Here is a 22,752-nt window from a genome sequence, read left to right on the forward strand (position 1 = left end):
TCAAGCTCTTCCTAAGCCTAAGCCTAAGCCTAAGCCTAAGCATAACCCGCACCCTAACCCTAACCCTAACACTAAACCTAATTCTAACACTAAATCTCACCCTCAACCTAACACTAACTCTAAACCTAACACTAACCCTAACAATAACCCTAACCCTCACCCTAAACATAATCCTCACCCTAACCCTAAACCTCACCCTAACACTTATCCTCACCCTACCACTAACCCTAACCGTAACACTAACCCTCACACTAACCCTAACCCTAAGCCTAACCCTAACCCTCAACCTAAACCTAACACTCACGCTCAAGGTAACTCTAAACCTAACCCTCACCCTCACCCTAACCATAACCCTCACCCTCACCCTAACCCTCACACTAACACTTACCCGCACCCTAGCCCTAACCCTAATCCTAATCCTAACCCTAAACCTAACCCTCAACCTCACCGTAACCCTAACCCTAACCCTAAAAAACACCCTAACCCTAACCCTACCCTAACCATTACCCTCACCCTAAACCTAACCCTCACCCTAACACTTACCCTCAACTTAACTCTAACCGTAATCTGAACACTAATACTCACACTAACCATAACCATCACCCTAAACCTAAACCTCACCCTAACACTAACCCTAAACCTCAACCTAACCCTAGCCCTAACCCTAACCCTAACACTAATCCTCAATCTAACCCTCACCCTCACCCTAACCCTAACCCTAACTCTCACCCTAACCCTAACCCTCACCCTTACCGTAACCCTCACCCTCAGCCTAACCCTCAATTTCCCTTACTGTCACCCCCACACTAAACCTCACCGTAAGCCTAACACTGACCCTAACACTAACTTTACCCCTAAACCTCACCCTCAACCTAATCCTAACTCTAACCCTAACCCTAACACTAAACCTCACACTAACCCTAACCCTAACCCTCACCCTCACCCTAGCCTTCACCCTAACACAAATCGTAACCCTAACCCTCAACCTAACCCTAACCCTCACCCTCACCGTAACCCTTACCCTAACCCTAACCGTCACCCTCACCCTAACCCTACTTTTAACCCTAAACCTCAACCTAACCCTAACCCTCGACCTCACCGTAACTCTTACCCAAAGCCTCACCCTAACTCTAAACTTAACACGAATCCTACTCTCACCCTAACCCTAACACTAACTCTCACCCTAACACTAACCCTAAACCTCAACCTCAACCTATCCCTCACCCTAACACTAATCCTAACCCTAACCCTCATCCTAACCCTCCCCCTAACCCTAAATCTAACCATCATCCTAACCCTAATCCTGACCCCCCTCACCCTCAACCTAACCCTAAGCATAAGCCTATCCCTAACCCTAACCCTCACACTCACCTTAACCCTAGCCCTCACCATAACCCGAATACTAACCCTAACACTCATCCTAACCCTCCCCATAACCCTAACCCTAATGCTCACCCTAACCCTAACCCTCACCCTTACCCTAACCCTCAGCCTAACCCTAAGCCTAACCCTAACCCTAGCCCTAACCCCAAAACTCACACTCACTCTATCACTAATGCTAATCCTAATCCTAACCCTAACCCTCATCCTCACACTCAGACTAACCCTCACCCTAACCCTAACCCTACACCTAACACTAACCCTAACCCTGACCCTCAACCTCAGCCTCACCCTATCCCTAACTACAAACCTAAACCTCACCCTCACCCTAACCCTAACTCTAACCCTAACCCTAAACTTCACCCTAACAATAAACCTAAACCTCACCCTCACTCTAGCCCTTACGCTAACCCTTATCCTAACCCTACACCTCATCCTAACCCTTCCCCTAACCCTAAACCGCACGCTCAACCTCACCCTCAGCCTGAACCTAAGCCTAACCCTAAACCTAACCCTAACACACACACTCCCCCTCACTCTAACCCTAATCCTATACTTAACCCTAAACCTAACACACCACCTAACTCTCACCCTAACCCTAACCCTAACCCTAATCCTAATCCTAAACTTCACCCGAACCCTCACCCTCATCCTAAGCCTCACCCTAATCCTAAACCTAAACCTAACACTAACCCTAACCCTAACCCTCACCCTCAGCCTCACCCTAACCCTAACTCTAACTCTAAACCTCACCCTCACCATAACCCCAACCCTAACCCTGACCCGAAACCTCACCCTAACCCTAACACTAACCCTAACTCTAACCCTAAACCTCAGCCTCACCCTAACTCTAACTCTAACCCTAACCCTAAACATAAACCACACCCTAACCCTAACCCTCACCCTCACCATAAATGTAACCCTAACCCTACCCTAACAATAACCCTAACCCTTACCCTAACATTCATTCTAACCATAAACCTCACACTAAACCTAACCCTCAAACTAACACTTACCCTCACCCTAACACTCACCCTAATCCTAACACTAACACTCACACTAACCCTAAACATCACCCTAACATTAAACCTCACCCTAAGCCTAACCCTAACCCTCACCCTGAACCTAGCCCTCACCCTAACCCTAACCCTCATCCTCACTCTAAACCTCACACTAACCCTAAACCTAAGCATCAATCTTAACCTCACACTCACCCTAACCCTAACCCTAACCCTAACCCTAGACCTTACATTAATCCTCACTCTCAGCCTAAATCTCAACTTTACCCTTACCGTCACCCTGACGCTAACCCTCACCCTAACCCTAACCCTCATCCTATCCTTAACCCTGACCATAATCCTGAGCATCACCCTAACCCTAACCCTCACCCACAATCTCAACATCAGCCTGACCCTAAAGCCTAAGCCAAACCCTCACACTAACCCTCACCCTCACCCTAACCCTAATCCTAACCCTAACCTTAATCATAACCCTAAACCTAACACTAACCCTAACCATCAGCCAAAATCTAATCCTTACCCCACTCTCACCCAGAGCCTAACCCTAAGCCTAAGCCTAAACTTATGCCTAACCCTCACACTCACCCTCACCATAACCCTAATCCTAAACCTAAACCTAAACCTAACCCTAAACCTCAAACTAACCCTAAGCCTAACCCAAACCCTAACACTAAACCTAAGATAACCCTCACCCTAACTGTCTCCCTAACACTAACTCTAACCTAAATCTCACCATTACCCTAAACCGAAACCTCACCCTCACCCTCACCCTCACAATAACTCTAACACTAACCCTAACAATAACCCTAACCCTAACACTAAACCTAACCCTAACTCTCCCCCTAACCCTTTTTCTAACCCTAAACCTCACCCTCACCCTAAACCTAAACCTCACCCTCACCCTCACAATCACCATAACTCTAACCCTAACCCTAACAATAAGCCTATCCCTAACACTAACCCTAACCCTCACCCTCACCGTAACCCTAAACTTAACCCAAGCCCTCACCCTAACCCTAACCCTTACCCTAACCCTCACCCTCAGCCTCGCCCTCACCGAAAACTTAACTTAACCATAACATTAACAATAACCCTAACCCTAACCCTAATCCTAACCCCCACCCTCATCCTAACCCTCACCCTAACCCTAACCTAACCCTCACCCTAACCCAAAACCTCAACCTCACCGTAACCCTAACCCTAACACTCACCCTAACCCTAAACCTAACCCTAATCCTAAACCGTGCCATAATGCTAACCCTAACCCTCACACACACCCTTGCCCTCATCCTAACCCTAATCTTAACCCTAAACCTCATCCTATCCCTGACCCTAATCCTAACCCTAAACCTCACCCTAACCCTAACCGTCACCCTCACCCTCAGCCTAACCCTAAGCTTAAGCCTAACCCTAACCCTAAACTTCACACTCAACCTCACCCTAACCCTAACCCTAACACTAACACTAACCCTAACCCTAACCCTCACCCTAACCCTCCCCCAACCCTAACTCTAAACCTAACTCTCACACTCACCCTCACCCTAACAGTAATCCTAACACTAACCCTAACCCTAACCCTAAACCTCAACCTAACCCTCACTCTAACCCTAACCCTAACAGTAATCCTTACCCTAACCCACACACTAACCCTCCGGCTAAACATAACTCTAACCCTAAACCTCACACTCACCCTAATTCAAATCCTAAACTTGACCCTAAATCTCACCCTAACCCTAACCCTAACCCTCACCCTTATCCTCACCCTCACCCTCACCATAACCCTAACCCTCACCATAACCCTAACACTAAACCTCACCTTAACACTAATTCTAACCCTCACCCTCACCCTAGCCCTCACTCTAAAAATAATCCTAACCCTAATCCTCATCCTAACACTCACCCTAACCCTAACCCTAACCCTCACCCTAACCCTAATGCTAAACATAACCCTCACTCTAACCCTAACCATAACCCTCACCGTAACCCTAACCCTCATCCTAACCCTCACCCTAACCCTAAACCTCACCCTAACACTAACCCAAATCCTCACCCTCACCCTAGCCCTCACCCTAACCACCATCCTAAACCTAATCCTCATCCTAACTCTCACCATAACCCTAATCCTAACCCTCACCCTAACCCTAATACTAACCCAAACCTTCAACCTACCCCTACCCCTCACCTTCGCTGTAACCCTAACCCTCACCCTCACCCTAACCCTAAACTTAACCCGAACCATAATTCTCACCCAAATGATAACCCTAAGCGCAACGCTTACCCTAACCCTCACCCTCACCCTCAGCTTAATGCTAAGCCTAACCCTAACCCTAAGCCTAACACAAGCACTCACCCTAACAATAACCCTAATCCTAATCCTAACCCTAACCCTAACCCTTACCCTCATCCTAACCCTCACCCTAACCCTAACACTAACACTAACCCGAACCCTAACACTAACACTAACACTAACCCTCACCCTAACCCTCACCCTTAACGTAACTCTAGCCCTAAATCTCACCCTCACCCTCACCCTAACCCTCACCCTCACACTCAGCTGAACCCAAAGCCAAAGCCTAACACTAACCCTAACCCTCACCCTCACACTAGCCCTCACCATAACCCTAACTGTAACACTAACCCTAACCCTAACACTCACACTAACCCTAACCCTAACCCTAACTCTAACCCTAAACCTCACCCTGACCCTAACCCTAACCCTAACTCTAAACCTCATCCTAACCCTAACCATAACCCCCAACATCACCCTCACTCTTACCCTTACCTTAACCTTAACCCTAACCCTAACCCTAAGAATAACCCTAACCCTAAACGTAAGCCTAAACCTAACCCAAACGGTAACTCTAACCCTAGCCCAAACCCTCACACCAATCCAAAATCTGACACTAAACCTAACACTAAACGTCACCCTAACCCGAACCCTAACCCTATCCCTAACCCTAGCACATACCCTAACCCTAATCTTAACCCTAACCCTCACTCTAACCCTCACTCTAAACATAAACCATACCCTAACCCTAAATCTAACGCTGAACTTCACCCTCAGCCTCAGCCTAACACTAACCCTAACCCTAAGCCTCACACTCACAGTCACAGTAACCCTAATCCTAACACGAACCCCAAACCTAACCCTAAAACTAACCCTAACCCTAACCCTCACCCTAAACCTCACTCTAAACCTAACCCTAACCCTAAAACTCACCCTCACTCTAACCCTAATCCTAACCCTAACAATAACACTAACCCTCACACTCACCCTCACCTTAAACTTAATACTAATCCTAACCCTAGACCTAACTGTAACCCTAACTATAACCCTAACCCTAACACTAACACTAACCCTAATCCTCAACCCCACCCTCACCCTCAGCCTAACCCTAAGCCTGTCCCTATCACTAACCCTAACTCTAACCCTAAACCTCACCCTCACCCTAACCCTATCTCTAAACCTAACCCAAAACCTCACCCTGACCCTAACCCTAAACCTCACTTGCACCCTCAGCCTCACCGTAACTCTAACCCTAACCGTAACAATAACACTAACCCTAAACCTAATGATCACCCTAAACCAAATCCTCACTCCCACCCTCACCCTCAGCCTAACCCTAAGCCTAAGCCTAACCCTAACACTAACCCTCACCCTAACTCTCACCCTAAACCTAATCCTAACCCTAACCCTATCCCTAAACCTCAACCTAACCCTCACCCTCAGCCTAATGCTAGCACTAAACCTAACCCTAACCCTCACCCTAACACTACCCCTAACCTGAACTCAAACCCTAAAACTCACCAGCACCCTTACACTAAACCTAACCCTAACCCTAAACCTCACCGTAAACCTCACCCTAATGTCACCCTCACACTCACTCTCAATGTGAACGTAACTCTAACCCTAAAACTAACAATAACAGTAACCCTAACCCTAACAATAACCATAACCCTCACCCTGTGCCTCATCCTCACCGCAAACTTAACACTAACCATAACACTAAAAATAACAGTAAACCTAACCCTAAGCCTAAGCCTAAGCCTAACCCTAACCCTAACCCTCACCCTAACCCTAACCCTAAACCTAAAACTAACCCTAACCCTAACACAAAACCTAACCCTAGCCCTAACCCTAACCCTAAACCTCATCCTAACCCTCACCCTAAACCTAACCCTAATCCTCACCCTAACCCTAACCCTAACCCTCACCCTCACTCTCGGCCAAAGCCTAAGCCTAAGCCTAACCCGAACTCTAAACCTCACCCTAACCCTCACCTTATACCTAACCCTAACACTAACCCTAACTCTAACCCTAAACCTCACCATCACCCTAACCCTAACTCTAACCCTAAACCTAAAACTAAACCTCACCCTAAACCTAAACCTAACCCTCACCCTCAAACTCACCTTAAACCTAACCCTAACCCTAACAATAACCCTAACACTAAACCTAACCCTCACCCTAACCATAACCCTCAACATAACCCTAATCCTCAATCGAACCCTCACCCTCACCCTAACCCTAACCCTAACCCTCACCCTAACCCTAAACCTAAACGTAAAACTTACCCTCACCTTAACCCTCAGCCTAACTCTAAGCCTAAACCTAACCCTAACCCTCACACTCATCCTCATCATAACAGTAATCCTAATCCTAAGCATAACCCTAACCATAATCCTCAACCTAACCCTCACCCTAATCCTACCCTAACAATAACCCTAGCCCTAACCTTCAACCTAACCCTCCCCCTTACCCTAAGTCGAACTCTAAACCTCACCCTCACCCTAACCCTCACACTAACCCTAAACCTCACCCTAACCCTCACCTTCACCGTAACCCTAAACCTAACCCAAACCCTCACCCTACCCCTAACCCTAACCCTAACCCGAACCCGAACCCTAAACCTTACCCTAAACCTAAACCTAACCCTCAACCTCAACCTCACCCTAACCGTAAACTTAACCTTAACCATAACACTAACAATTACCCTAACCTCAACCCGAATACTAACCCTCACCCTCACCCAAAACTTAACCCTCACCCAAACCCAAACCCTCACCCTAACACTTACCCTCATCCTAACACTAACCCCAACCCAAACCCAAACCTTAACCCTAAACCTCGACCGAACCCTAACCCTCACCCTATCCCTAACATTAAAACCTAAACCTAACCCTCACCGTAACCCTCCCCCTAAACCTATATCTAACCCTAAACCTCACCCTCACCCTAACCCTAACCCTAAACCCCACCCTAACCCTAACCCTAACCCTCACCCACACCCTCACCCTCACCATAACTCTAACCCTAACCCTAACAATAACCCTAACCCTAAACCGAACCATCACTCTAACCCTAATACTCACCCCCATCCTCACCCTCAGCCTAAACCTAAGTCTCAGCCTAACCCTCAACCTAACCCTCACACTCACACTCACCCTAACCCTAGTCCTAAAGTTAACCCTATCTCTAAACCTCAACCTAACTCTCACCCTCAAACTAACCCTAACACTAACCCTAACCCTAAACCTCACCGTAACCCTCCCGCAAACCTAACTCTAACCCTAAACCTCACCCTCACCCTAACCCTAACCCTAACCTTAATCGTAAAACTAACCCTAACACTAACCCTCAACCTCACTGTAACTCTAACTCTAACCCTAACAATAACAGTAACCCTAACCCTAACCCACACCCTAACCATAACCCTCACCCTCACCCTCAGCCTCACCCTCACTGCAAACTTCACCCTAACCATAACCCTAACAATAACCCTAACCATACCCTAATCCTCAGCCCCACCATCACCCTCAGCCTAATCCTAACTTAACCCTAACCCTAACCCAAAACCTAACGTTCACCCTAACCCTAACCCTAACCCTAACACAAAACCTAATCTCAGTGTAACCATAACCGTAACCCTAACCCTAACACAAACCCTAACCCTAAACCAAACCCTAAATCTAAACCTAATCCTCAGCCTCACCCTCACCCTAACCCAAAACATAACCCTAACCCTCACCCTACCCCTAAGCCTAACCCAAACCTAACCCTCACACTCACCCTCACCCTAACCCAAATTCTATACATAACCCTATCCTAACCCTAACCCAGCCCTAACCCTCATCCTAGCCCTCACCCTAAACCTAATCTTAACCCTAAACCTCATCCTAACACTCACGCTAATCCTAACCCAAAACCTCACCCTAACCCGAACCCTAACCCTCCCCCTCATGCTCGGCCTAAGCCTAAGCCTAAGCCAAAGCCTAACCCTAAACCTCACCCTATCCCTAACCCTAACACTAACCTTAACTCTAACCCTAAACCTCACCCTCAATCTAAGCCTAACTCTAACATGAACCGAAACCTAAACCTCATCCTAACCCTAAACCTAACCCACACCCTCACCCTCAACGGACCCGTATAAACCTAACCCTAACAATAACCCAAACCCTAACCCTAACCCTCACCCTAACCCTATCCCTCAGCCCAATATTTACCCTCACCCTAACACTAACCCTAACGCTAACACTACCGCTCACTCTAACCCTAAAAATCACCCTAAACCTCACCCTAACCCTAATTCTACCCCTAAACCTCACCCTCACTCTAACCCTAACTCTAACTCTAACCCTAACACTAAACCACACCCTAAACTAACCCTAACCCTCACCCTCAACCTCACCGTAACCGTAAACCTAACCCTAAACCTAACAATAACCATAACCCTAACCCTAACCCTCAGCATAACCATAACCCTCACGCTAATCCTAACCCTAAACCTAACACTTACCCTCACCCTAACACTAACCCTAACCCTAACACTAACCCTCACACTAACCCTAACCTTCACCCTAAACCTAAATCTCATCCTAAACCTAACCCTAACTCTAACCCTAAACCTCACCCTCACCCTAACCCTAACTCTAACCCTAAACTGAAACCTAAGCCTGAACCTAACCCTAACCCTCACCCTCACCCTCACCCTCAACATAACCCTAACCCTAACCCTAACCCTAAAAATAACCCTAACCCTAACCCTAACCCTAACCCTCATCCTATCCATAAACTTCACCCTAACCCTAACCCTCACCCTAACACTAACCCTAACCATAACACTAACCCTCACACTCACCCTAACAATCACCCTAACCCTAAACCAAACCTTAACCCTAACTCTCACCCTCACCCTAGCCCTCAACCTAACCCTAACCCTAATCCTCACCCTTAACCTCACACTAACCCTAACACTAATCCTGAATCTAACCCTCACCCTCACCTTAATCCTAACCCTCACTTGTACCATAACCCTCACCCTCAGCCTAAACCTCACCTTTACCCTTACGGTCACCCTCACCCTAACCCTCACCATAGCATAAATCCTCATCCTAACCCTCACCCTAACGGCAACTCCAACCACCACCCTAACCCTAACCCTTACCCTCACCCTCAGCCTAAGCCTAACGCTAAGCCTAAGCCTAAACCTAAACCTAGCCCTCACCCTCAACCTTGCCCTCACCCTAACCCTAATCCTAACCCTAACCCTCATCCTAACCCTTAACCTAACCATAGCCCTAACCATCATACTAAACCTAATCCTCATCCCCACCCATACCCTCAGCCTAACCGTAAGCCTAAGCCAAACCCTAACCCTAACCCTCACATTCACCCTCACCTTCAACGTAATCCTAAACCTAACCCTAACCCTAACATTAAACCTCAACCTAACCCTCACCCTAACCCTATCACTAACCCTAACCATAACACTCAACCTAACCCTCCCCCTCACCTTAAATTTAACCCTAAACCTCACCCTCACCCTAACCATAATCCTATTCTTAAACCTCACCCTAACCCTGATCCTAACCCTCACCCTCACCCTCACTCTTACTGTAATTCTAACCCTAACCTTAACTATAACTCTAACCCTAAACCTAACCCAAACCCTGAACCTCACCCTAACTCTAAACCTAACATAAACCCTCACCTTAATCCTAATCCTAACCCTCAGCCTCACCTTAACCTTAACCCTAAACCTCACCCTAAACCTAACCCTAAAACTCACCCTAACTTTAGTCCTCCCCCTAACCCTAATGCTAACCCTAAAACTCATCCTAACACTCACCCTAACCCTAAAACACTAACACTAACACTCACCCTCACCCTCATGCTCTGCCTAAGCCTCCACCTCAGCTTAAGACTAACCCTGACCCTCACACTCACCCTCACCCTAACCCTAAACCTAACACTAACCCTAACCCTAACCCTCACACTAACCCTCACCCTAACTATAACCCTAAACCTCACCCTCACCCTAACCCTAAATCTCACCCTGACCCTCACCCTCTGCCTAACATTAAGCCTAACCCTAACCCCAACTCTAACCCTAACACTAAACCTAATCCTCACCCTAAACCTAACCCTAAACCTCACACTCACCATAGCCCATACACAAACCCTAAGCATAAGCCTAACCATCACACTAACCCTCATTCTAACCCTAACCCCAACACTCACCCTAACTGTAACCCTCACCCTCAACCTCACCCTAACTCTAACCCTAAACCTAACCCTTATACTAAACCTCACACTCACCCTAACCCTAAACCTAACCCTAATCCTAAACCTCACCCTAAAACCTAAACCTTACCCTAACATTTATCCTCACCGTAACATTAACACTAACCCTAACACTAACCCTCACACTAATGCTAACAATCACCCTAAACCTAAACCTCACCCTATCCCTAAAGCTAACCCTCACCTTCACCCTAGCCCTCAACCTAACCCTAACACTCATCCTCACCTAAACCTCACACTAACCCAAACACTAATCCTCAACCTAAACCTCACCCTTACCCTAAACCTAACCCCGATCATCACCCTAACCATAACCCTCACCTCAATCTCACCCTCAGCCTAAAACTAAGCCTAACCCAAACCCTAACCCTAACCCTCACACTCACCCTCACCCTAACACTAATCCTAACCCTAACCCTCACCCTAACCCTAACCCTAAAACTAACCCTAACCCTAACCCTCACGCGAACCCTCCACCTAACACTAACTCTAACCCTAAACCTCACACTCACCCTAACCCAAATCCTAACCCTGACCCTAAACCTCACCCTAACCCTAATCCTAACCCTAACCCTTACCCTCACCTTCACCCTCACCGTAACTCTAACCTTAAACCTCACAATAACACTAATCCTAACCCTAAACCAAACCCTAACCCTAATCCTATACCTAACCCTCACCCTCAGTCTCACCGTCTCTGCCAAGGTAGCCAGAACAATAAAACTTACAATAATCCTAACTCTAACCCTAATCCTAACCCTCACCCTCACCCTAACCTTCATCCTAACCCTAACCCTCACCCTAAACCTAAGCCTCACCCTTACCATAACCATGACCCTCACCCTAACCCTAACCCTAACCCTCACCCTACACTAACTCTAACCCTAAATCTCACCCTCACCCTCACCCTATCCCTCACCCTCACCCTCACCCTGATCTTAACCCAAAGCCAAAGCCTAACGATAACCTTAACCCTCACCCACACACTAGCCTTCACCATAACCCTAACTGTAACACTAACCTAACCCTAACCCTAACTCTAACCCTAAACCTCACCCTGACCCTAACCCTAACCCTAACCCTAACTGAAAATCTCATCCTAACCCTAACCCTAACCCTCAACATTACCCTCAACCTCACTCTTACCTTAACCTTAACCCTAACCCTAACCCTAAGAATAACCCTAACCCTAAACCTAAACCTAAACCTCACCCTCACCGTAACTCTAACCATAACCCTAACCCTAACTCTGACACTAAAACTAACGCTAAACATCACCCTAACCCTAAACCTAACCCTAACACTCATGCTAGCACATACCCTAATCCTAATCCTAACCCTAACCCTAACTCTTACCCTCACACTCACCCTCAACTTAACCTTAATCCTAATCCTAACCCTAACCCTTACCCTAACCCTAAATCTAACCCTAACCCGAACCCTAAACCTAACCCTAATCCTCAACCCCACCCTCACCCTCAGCCTAACTCTAAGCCTATCCCTAACATTAACCCTAATTCTAACCCTAAACCTCACCCTCACCCTAACCCTATCTCTAAACCTAACCCTAAACCTCACCCTGACCCTAATCCTAACCCTCACCCCCAAACTCCGCCTCACTGTAACTCTAACCCTAACCCTATCACTAACCCTACCCCTCAACCTACCCCTCACCCCAACCCTAACCCTCACCCTCACCCTAGGCCATACCCAAACCCTAAGCCTAAGCCTAACCCTCATCCTAACCCTCACTTTAACCCTAACCCCAACACTCACCCTAACTGTAACCCTCAACCTCACCCTCACCCTAACTCTAAACCTAAACTTAACCCTAACCCTAACCCTCACACTCACCCTCACCTTAACCCTAACCCTAATCCAAACTAACACCAACCCTCAAACCCACACTAAAACTCACCCTATCCCCAAATTTAACCCTAACACTAACCCTAACCCTCACCATACCCCTCACACTAACCCAAACCCTAACCCTCACCCTCAACCTAGCCCATACCCAAACCCTAAGCCTAAGCCTAACCCTCATTCTAACCCTAACCCCAACACTCACCCTAACCGTAACCCTCACCCTCACACTCACCCAAATTCTAAACCTAACCCTAACCTTAACCCTAACCCTCACACTCACCCACACTTTAACCCTAACCCTAACACTAACCCTCACACCCACACTAAACTTCCCCCTAACACTAACCCTAACCCTAACCTTAAACCTCAGCCTCACCCCAACCCTAACTCTAACCCTAAACCTAACCCTCACCCTAACCCTAACCCTAACCCTAATCCTAAACCTCACCCTAAACCTAAACTTTACCCTAACACTTACCCTCACCCTAACACTTACACTAACCTTAACACTAACACTCACACTAACGCTAAAAATCACCCTAAACCTAAACCTCACCCTAACCCAAACGCTGACCCTCAACTTCACCCTAGCCCTCACCCTAAACCTAACATGCATCCTCACCCTAAACCTCACACTAACCCTAACACTAATCCGCAATCTAACCCTCACCCTCACCCTAACCCTAACCAGAACCCTCACCCTTACAATAACCCTCACCCTCAGCCTAACCCTCACCTTTACTCTGTCACCCTCATCCTAACCCTCACCCCAAAGCTAACCCTCATCCTAACCCTCACACTAACCGTAACCCTAACCATCACCCTAACCCTAACCCTCACCCTCGACTTCAGCCTCAGCCTAAACCTAAGCCTAAGCCTAACCCTAACCCTCATCCTAACTCTCAACCTAACCATTACCGGAACCATCAATCTAAACCTAATCCTCATCCCAACCATCACCCTCAGCCTAACCCTAAGCCTAAGCTTAACCCAAACAGTAACCCTCACAATCACCCTCAGCATAACCCTAATCCTAACCCTAACCCTAACCCTAAACCTAAACCTCAATCTAACCCTCACCCTCACCCTAACCCTAACCCTCACCCTCACTTTAGTCCTCAACATAACCCTCACCTCAAACCTAACCCTCACTCTTAATGTAACCCGAAACTTAACCCTCCCCCTAACCCTACGCCTAAATCTAAACCTCACACTAACCCTAACACTAAAATTCACCCTCACCCTAGCCCTCACCCTAACCCTAATTGTAACCCTAAACCTCATTGTAACCCAAACCCTAACCCTATCCCTAAACCTCACCCTAATCCTAAACCTAATTGTAACCCTCAAACTAATGCTAACCCTGACACTCAATGTAATACTAACCCTAAACCTCAAACGAACACCAACCCTCACACTCACAATCGCCCTCAGCCTAAACCAAAGCCTAAACCTAACCCTAACCCTAACCCTCATACTCAGCCTCACCCTAACCCTAATCCTAACCCTGACACTAAACCTCACCCTAACCCTAACCCTAACCCTAACGCTTACCCTCACCCTCACCTTCACCTTAACTCTAACCCTAACCCTAACAATAACACCAATCCTAACTTGAAACTTAACCTAACCCTAATCCTATCCCTAACCCTCACCCTCAGCCTCACCATCACTGCCAAGGTAACCAGAACCATACCACTAACAATAATCCTAACCCTAACCCTAATCCTAACCCTCACACTTACCCTAACCCTCATCCTCAACCTAACTCTAACCCTAACCCTAACCCTCTCCCTCACCATAACCCTAACCCTCATTCTAACCCTCACCCTTACCCTAACACTAACCCTTATCCTCACCCTAAAAATAACCCTAACCCTCACCCTCAACCTAGCCCTCGCCCTAACCCTAATCCCAAACCTAATCCTCATCCTAACTCTCCCCCTAATCCTTAACTGAAAACCTAACTCAAAAACTTCACCCTAACCCTAAACATAACCCGAACCATTACTGTCACCCAAATGCTAACCCTAACCTGAACCCTAACCCTAACCCTCAACCTCACTCTCAGCTTAATGCTAAGACTAATCCTAACCCTAAGCCTAACCCAAGCACTCACCCTAACACTACCCCTAATCGTAATCCTAAACCTAACCCTAACCCTCACCCTCATCCTAACCCTCATCCTAACCCCAACCTTAACACTAACCCTAACCCTAACCCTTACCCTAACCCCAACCCTAACACTAACCCTAACCCTAACCCTAACCCTCACCCTAACCCTAACACTAACATTAACCCTAACCCTAAACCTCACCCTAACCCTAACCCTAACCCTCAAGCTCACCCTAACCCTAAACCTAACACTAACCCTCACACTCACCCTCAATTTAATCCTAATCCTAATCCTAACCCTAATCCTCACCTTCACCCTAACCCTCACCCTAACCCTACCCCTAACAGCAACACTAACCCTAACCCTAACCCTAACCCTAAGCCTAACCCTACCCCTAACTGTAACCCTCACACTCAACTTCAATCTAATCCTGACCCTAAACCTAAGCCTCACCTTTACCCTTACTGTCACCCTCACCCTAACCCTACCTCTAACACTATCACTAACCCTAACCCTAACCCTCACCGTAACCCTAAACCTAAACCTCACTCTAACCCTAATCCTAACCCTCATACTCACACTCGGTCTAACCCTAAGCCTAACCCTAAGCTTAAGCCTAACCCTAACCCTCACACTGACACTCACCCTAACCCTAACACTATCACTAACGCTAACTCTAACCCTAAACTTCACCCTCACCCTAACCCTAACTCTAACCCTAACCCTAAACATAAACCACACCCTAAACCTAACCCTAACTCTCACACTCACCGTAAATGTAACACTAACCCTAACCTAACAATAACCCTACCCCTAACCCTAACCCTCATTCTAACCATAACCCTCACCCTAAACCTAACCCTCAAACTAACACTTACCCTCACCCTAACACTAACCCTAACCCTAACACTAACACTCACACTAACCCTAACCATCACCCTAACATTAAACCTCACCCTAAGCCTAACCCTAACGCTCACCCTCAACCTAGCCCTCACCCTAACCCTAACCCTCATCCTCACTCTAAACCTCACACTAACCCTAAACCTAATCATCAATCTTAACCTCACCCTCACCCTAACCCTAACCCTAACCCTAGACCTTACCTTAATCCTCACTCTCAGCCTAACCCTCAGATTTTCCCTTACCGTCACCCTCACCCAAATCCCTCACCCTAACCATAACCCTCTTCCAAACCTTCACCCTGACCATAATCCTAAGCATCACCCTAACCCTAACACTGACCCTCAACCTCACCATCAGCCTAACCCTAAAGCCTAAGCGTAATCCTAACACTAACCCTGACCCTCACCCTAGCCCTCACCCTAACCCTAATGCTAACCCTAACCTTAATCATAACCCTAAACCTAACACTAACCCTAACCATCAACCAAAACCTAATCCTCATCCCCACTCTCACCCACAGCCTAACCCTAAGTCTAAGCCTAAACCTAACCCTAACCCTCACACTCACCCTCACCATAACCCTAATCCTAAACCTAACCCTAACCCTAACCCTAAACCTCAACGTAACCCTCACCCTAACCCTAACCCTAACACTAAACCTAACCCTAACCCTCACCCTAACTATCTCCCTAACCCTTACTCTAACCCTAAACCTCACGCTAACCCTAACCCTAAACCTCAGCCTCACCCTCACCCTCACCATAACTCTAACCCTAACCCTAACAATAACCCTAACCCTAACATTAACCTTAACGCTCATCCTCACCGTAACCCTAAACCTAACCCAAGCCCTCACCCTAACCCTAACCCTAACCCTAACCCTCACCCTCAGCCTCACCCTCACCGAAAACTTAACCATAACACTAACAATAACCCTAATCCTAACCCTAATCCTAACCATCACCCTCACCCTAAATCTAACCCTAAACTTCACCCTAATCCTAAACCTCAACCTCATCGTAACCCTAACCCTAACACTCACCCTAACCCTAAAACTAACCCTAATCCTAAACCTTGCCATAATGTTAACCCTAAACCTCACACTCAACCTTGCCCTCATCCTAACCCTAAACCTTATCGAATCCCTCACCCTAATCCTAACCCTAAACCTGACCCTAACCCTAACCCTCACCCTCATCCTCAGCCTAACCCTAAGCCTAAGCCTAACCCGAACCCTAACCCTCACACTCAACCCCATCCTAACCCTAATCCTAATCCTAACACTAACACTAACCCTAACACTAACCCTCAACCTAACCCTCCCCCAACCCTAACTCTAAACCTAAACCTCACCCTCACCCTAACCCTAACCCTCACCATCACCCTCACCCTCAGCCTAACCCTAAGCCTAACCCTAACCCTCACCCTAGCCCTCACCCTAACCCACCCACTAACCTTAACTCTAAACCTAATCCACACCCTCAACCTAACCCTAAACCTAAACCTCACCCTAAATCTCACCGTAAGCCTAACCCGCACCCTCAACCTCACCCTCACCGTAACTCTAATCCTAACTCTCACAATAACACTAACCATAACCCTAACCCTAAACATAAGTCTCACCCTCATCCTCACCCTCACTGCAAACTTAAACCTATCCATAACACTAATATTAACCCTTACCCTAACCCTAACCCTAACTCTTACCCTAACCCTATCCCTAATCCTCACCCCACCCTCACCCTCAGCCTAACCCTAAGCCTAACCCTAACCCTAACCCTAACTTTAACCCTAAACCTCACCCTCACCCTAACCCTATCTCTAAACCTAACCGTAAACCTCAGCCTAACCCTAACCCTAACCCTACCCGCACACTCACCCTCATGGTAACTCTAACCCTAACCCTAACAATAACACTAACCCTAACCCTAACCATCACCCTAAACCTAATCCTCACCCCCAGCCTCAACCTCAGACTAACTGTAAGCCTAAGCCTAACCATAACCCTCACCCTCACCCTCACCCTAACCCTAATCGTAACCCTAAATCTATCCCTAACCCTCCCCCTCACCCTCACCCAAACCCAAATTCTAACCCTAAACCTCACCAGCACCCTAACCCTAAACCTAACCCTAACCCTAAACCTCACCCTAAAACTCACCCTAACCCTCACCCTCACTCTCAACATGACCATAACTCAAACCCTAACCCTAACAATAATACTAACCCTAACCCTAACCCTAACCGTAATACTAACCATAAACCTCACCCAGAGCCTCACCCTCACCGCAAACTTAACACTAACCATAACACTAACAACAACCCTAACCCTAACCCTAAACCTAAACCTCACCCTAACCCTAAAACTTACACTTACCCTCACCCTCACCGCAACATTAACCCTAACCCTAACCCTAACAAAAACCCTAAACCTAACACTAACCTTAACCATAACCATAACCCTCACCCTAAAGCTAACCCTCACCCTAAAACTAACCCTAGTCCTAACACTAACCCTCACACTAACCTTAACACTAATCCTCAATCTAATTCTCACCCTCACCTTAACCCTAAACCTAATACTCACCTTAAACCTCAACTTGACCCTTACTGTCACCCTTACCCTAACCCTCACCCTAAAACTAATCCTCATCCTAACCCTCACCCTAACCATGACCCTAACCATCATGATAACCCTAACCCTCAACCTCACCCTCAGCCTCAGCCTAACCCTAAGCCTATGCCTAACTCTACCCTAACCCTCACCCTCACCCTAGACCTCACCCTAACCCTAATCCTAACCCTGACCTTCATCCTAACCCTAACCCTAACCCTAAAAATAACCCTAAACCTAACCCTAACCCTCATTCTCACCATAACACTAACCCTAACCTTAAACCTAACCTTAACAATTACCCTCATGCTAACACTAACCCTAAGCCTAAAACTAACCCTCACACTAACCCTAACGATCACCCTAACCCTAACACTCACCCTAACCCTAAATCTAACCCTTATCCTCACCCTACACCTCAACCTAATCCTAATCCTCATCCTCACTCTAAACCTCACACTAACCCCAAAAACTAATCCTCAATCTAAACCACACCCTAACCCTAACCCTAAACCTCACCCTAACCCTAACCCTCACACTTACTGTAATCCTAATTCTCAGCCTAACCCTCAACATTACCTTTACTGTAACCCTCAACCTAACCCTCACACTAACCCTAACCCTCATCCTAACCCTAACCGTGACCATAAACCTAAGCAAGCATAACCCTAATCCTAACCCTCACCCACAACCTAACCCTAACACTCACTCTCACACTAACCATAACACTAACACTAACTCTATCCCTAAACCTCACCCTCACCCTAACCCTAACCCTCAACCTCACCAAAAACCTCAGCCTAACCCTAAGCCTAACCCTAACCCTCACCCTAACCCTCACACTCAACCTCACAGTAACCCTAATCCTAATCCTAACCATAACCCTAACCCTCACCCTAACCCTAACACTAACCCTAACATTAACCCTAACACTAACCCTAACCCTAACACTCACCAAAACCCTAATTCTAAAATTAAACCTCACCCTCAAACTAACCTTAACCATAAACCTCACCCTAAACCTAACCCTAAAACTCACCCTCACCCTAGCCTTCAGACTAACCTTAATCCTAACACTAACCCTCAATCTAACCTTCACCCTAACCCTAATCCTAACACTCACCCTAAACCTAACCCTCACCCTCAACCACACCCTCAGCCTAACCCTAAGCCTAACCCTTAACCTAACCCTAACACACACACTCACCCTCACCCTAACCCTAATACTAAACCTAACCCTAACCCTAACCCTCACACTAACCCTCATCCTAATCCTACCCTAACACTAACCTTAACCCTAACCGTCAACCTAACCCTCACACTAAGCCTATCGAACCCTAAACCTCACCCTACCCCTAACCCTAACTCTAACTCTAATCCTAACCCTAAACCTCACCCTAACCCTAACCCTAACCCTCACCCTCACCCTCATCCTCAACGTAACCCTAAACCTAAAATTAAAAATAACCCTTACACGAACCCTAACCCTCAACCTAAATATAACCCTCACCCTAACCCTAAACATCACCCTAACACTAACCGTAACCCTAACACTAACCCTCACACTAACCCTAAACCTCACCCTAACCCTAACCCTAACCCTAACCATCAACCTCACCCTAGCCCTCACCCTAACCCTAATTCTAACTCTTACCATTACCTAACCCTCAACCCTTATCCTCACCCTAAACCTCACACTAACCCTAACCCTAATCCTCAATCTAACCCTCCCCCTCCCCCTAACCCCTAACCGTCACACTTACCCTAACCCTCACTGTAACCCTAACACTCACCCTTATCTTAACCCTCACCTACAGCCTAACCCTCTAATTTACCCTTACCTTCACCCTCACCTTAACACTCAGTCTATCCCTAAACCTCATCCTAAACTTCAAGCTAACCAAAACACTAACCATCACCCTAACCCTAACCCTCACCCTCAATCTCACCCTCACCCTAACCCTAATCCTAACCCTAACCCTAATCCTAACACTAACCCTCACCCTCAGCCTCATGCTCCCTCCAAAATAACCTTAACCATAACACTAACAATAAACCTAACCCTAACCTCAATCCTAACCCGCTACCTCACCCTAACCCTAATCCTAACCCTAACCCTCACCCTCAGCCTCACCCTCACTCCAAAAGTAACCTTAACCATAACACTAACAATAAACCTAACCCTAACCCCAATCTTAACCCTCCACTTCACCCAAACCCTAATCCTAACCCTAACCCTCACCCTCAGCCTCACCCTCACTCCAAAAGTAACCTTAACCATAACACTAACAATAAACCTAACCCTAACCCCAATCCTAACCCTCAACCACACCATAACCCTAATCCTAACCCTAACCCTCACCCTAACCCTAACCCTCACCCTCACTGTAACCCTAACCCTCATCCTAACCCTCACCCTAACCCTAATCCTCACCCTCACTGTAAAACTAACCCTCACCCCCAACATCACCCTCAGCCTAACCCTAAGCCTAAGCCTAACCCTAACCATAACCCTCACACTCACCCTCACCCTAACCCTAATCCTAAACCTAACCCTATCCCTAAAAATCAACCTAACCCTAACCCTAACCCTAACCCTCCAAATAACCCTAACTCTAAACCTAATCCTCACCCTCAACCTAACATTAAAACTAAACCTTACCCTAAATCTCACCGTAACCCTAACCCTCACCCTCACCCTCAACGAAACTCTAAACATAACCTTAACAATAACACTAACCCTAACCCTAACCCTAACCATAAACCTTACCCTAAGCCTCACTCTGACTGCAAACTTAAACCTAAACGTAACACTAACATTAACCCTTACCCTAACCCTAACCCTAAGTCTAACCCTAACACTAACCCTAGTCCTCACCCCCACCCTCACCCTCATCCTAATCCTAAACCTAACCCTAACATTAACCCTAACTTTAACCCTAAACCTCCCCCTCACCCTAACACTATCTCTAAACCTAACCCTAAACCTCAGCCTAACCCTAACCCTAACCCTACCCGCACCCTCACCGTCACAGTAACTCTAACCCTAACCCTAAAAATAACCCTAACCCTAACTCTAATCCTCACCCCCAGCCTAACCCTCAGCTTCACCCTAAGCCTAAGCCTAACCATAACCCTAACCCTAACCCTATCCCTAAACCACAACCTAACCCTCACCCTCACACTAATACTAACACTAAACCTAACCTTAACCCTCACCCTAACACTCCCCTCACCCTAACTCTAAACCTAAACCTCACCAGTACCCTAAACCTAACCCTAACCCTAACCCTAAACCTCACCCTAAACCTCACCCTAACCTTCACCCTCACACTCACCATGACCGAAACTCTAACCCTAACCCTAATAATAATACTAAACCTAACCCAAACACTAACACTAACCATAACCCTCACCCTGAGCCTCACCCTCACCGCAAACTTAACACTAACCATAACACTAACAATAACCCTAACCCTAAACCTAAGCCAAACCCTAACCCTTACCCTAACCCTAACCCTAACCCTAGTCCTAACCGTAAAACTAACCCTAACCCTCAACCTAACCCTAAACCTCATCCTAAACCTCACCCTAAACATAGCCCTAACCCTCATCCTAAACCTAACCCTAAACCTAACTCTAACCCTCACCCTAACTCTCACAATAACCTTAAACCTAACACTAACCCTAACTCTAACCCTAAACCTCACCATCACCCTAAACCTAACTCTAAACCTAACCCTAAATCTAAACCTCACCCTAACCCTAACCTAACCCTCACCCTCACCCTCAGCTTAACCGTTACCCAAACCCTAGAATAACCCTAACCCAAACCCTAACCCTAACCCTCACCCTCACCCTAACCCTAACCCTAACCCAAGCTCTCACCCTAAACCTAACCTTAACCCTAACCCTAAACCTCACCATAACCCTAAACCTAAAACTCACCCTCAGCCTCACCCTCACCTTAAATTTAACATTAATCATAACACTAACAATAACCCTAACCCTAAACCTAATCCTAACACTCACCCTCACCCTAACACTAACCCAAACCCTAACACTCACCCTAACCCTAAACCTAACTCTAATCCTAAATCTCGCCATAATTCTAACCCTAACCCTCCCCCTAACCCTTACCCTCATCCTAACCCTAATCCTTACACTAAACCTCATCCTAACCCTCACCTTAATCCTAACCCTAACCCAATCCCTCACCCTAACCCTAACACTCAACCTCAAACTCAGCCTAACCCTAACACTA

This window comes from Dipodomys merriami, unplaced genomic scaffold (genome assembly GCF_024711535.1).
Source record: "Dipodomys merriami isolate MVZ:Mamm:240054 unplaced genomic scaffold, mDipMer1.0.p SCAF_228, whole genome shotgun sequence".
In the NCBI taxonomy this organism is placed as follows: Eukaryota; Metazoa; Chordata; class Mammalia; order Rodentia; family Heteromyidae; genus Dipodomys; species Dipodomys merriami.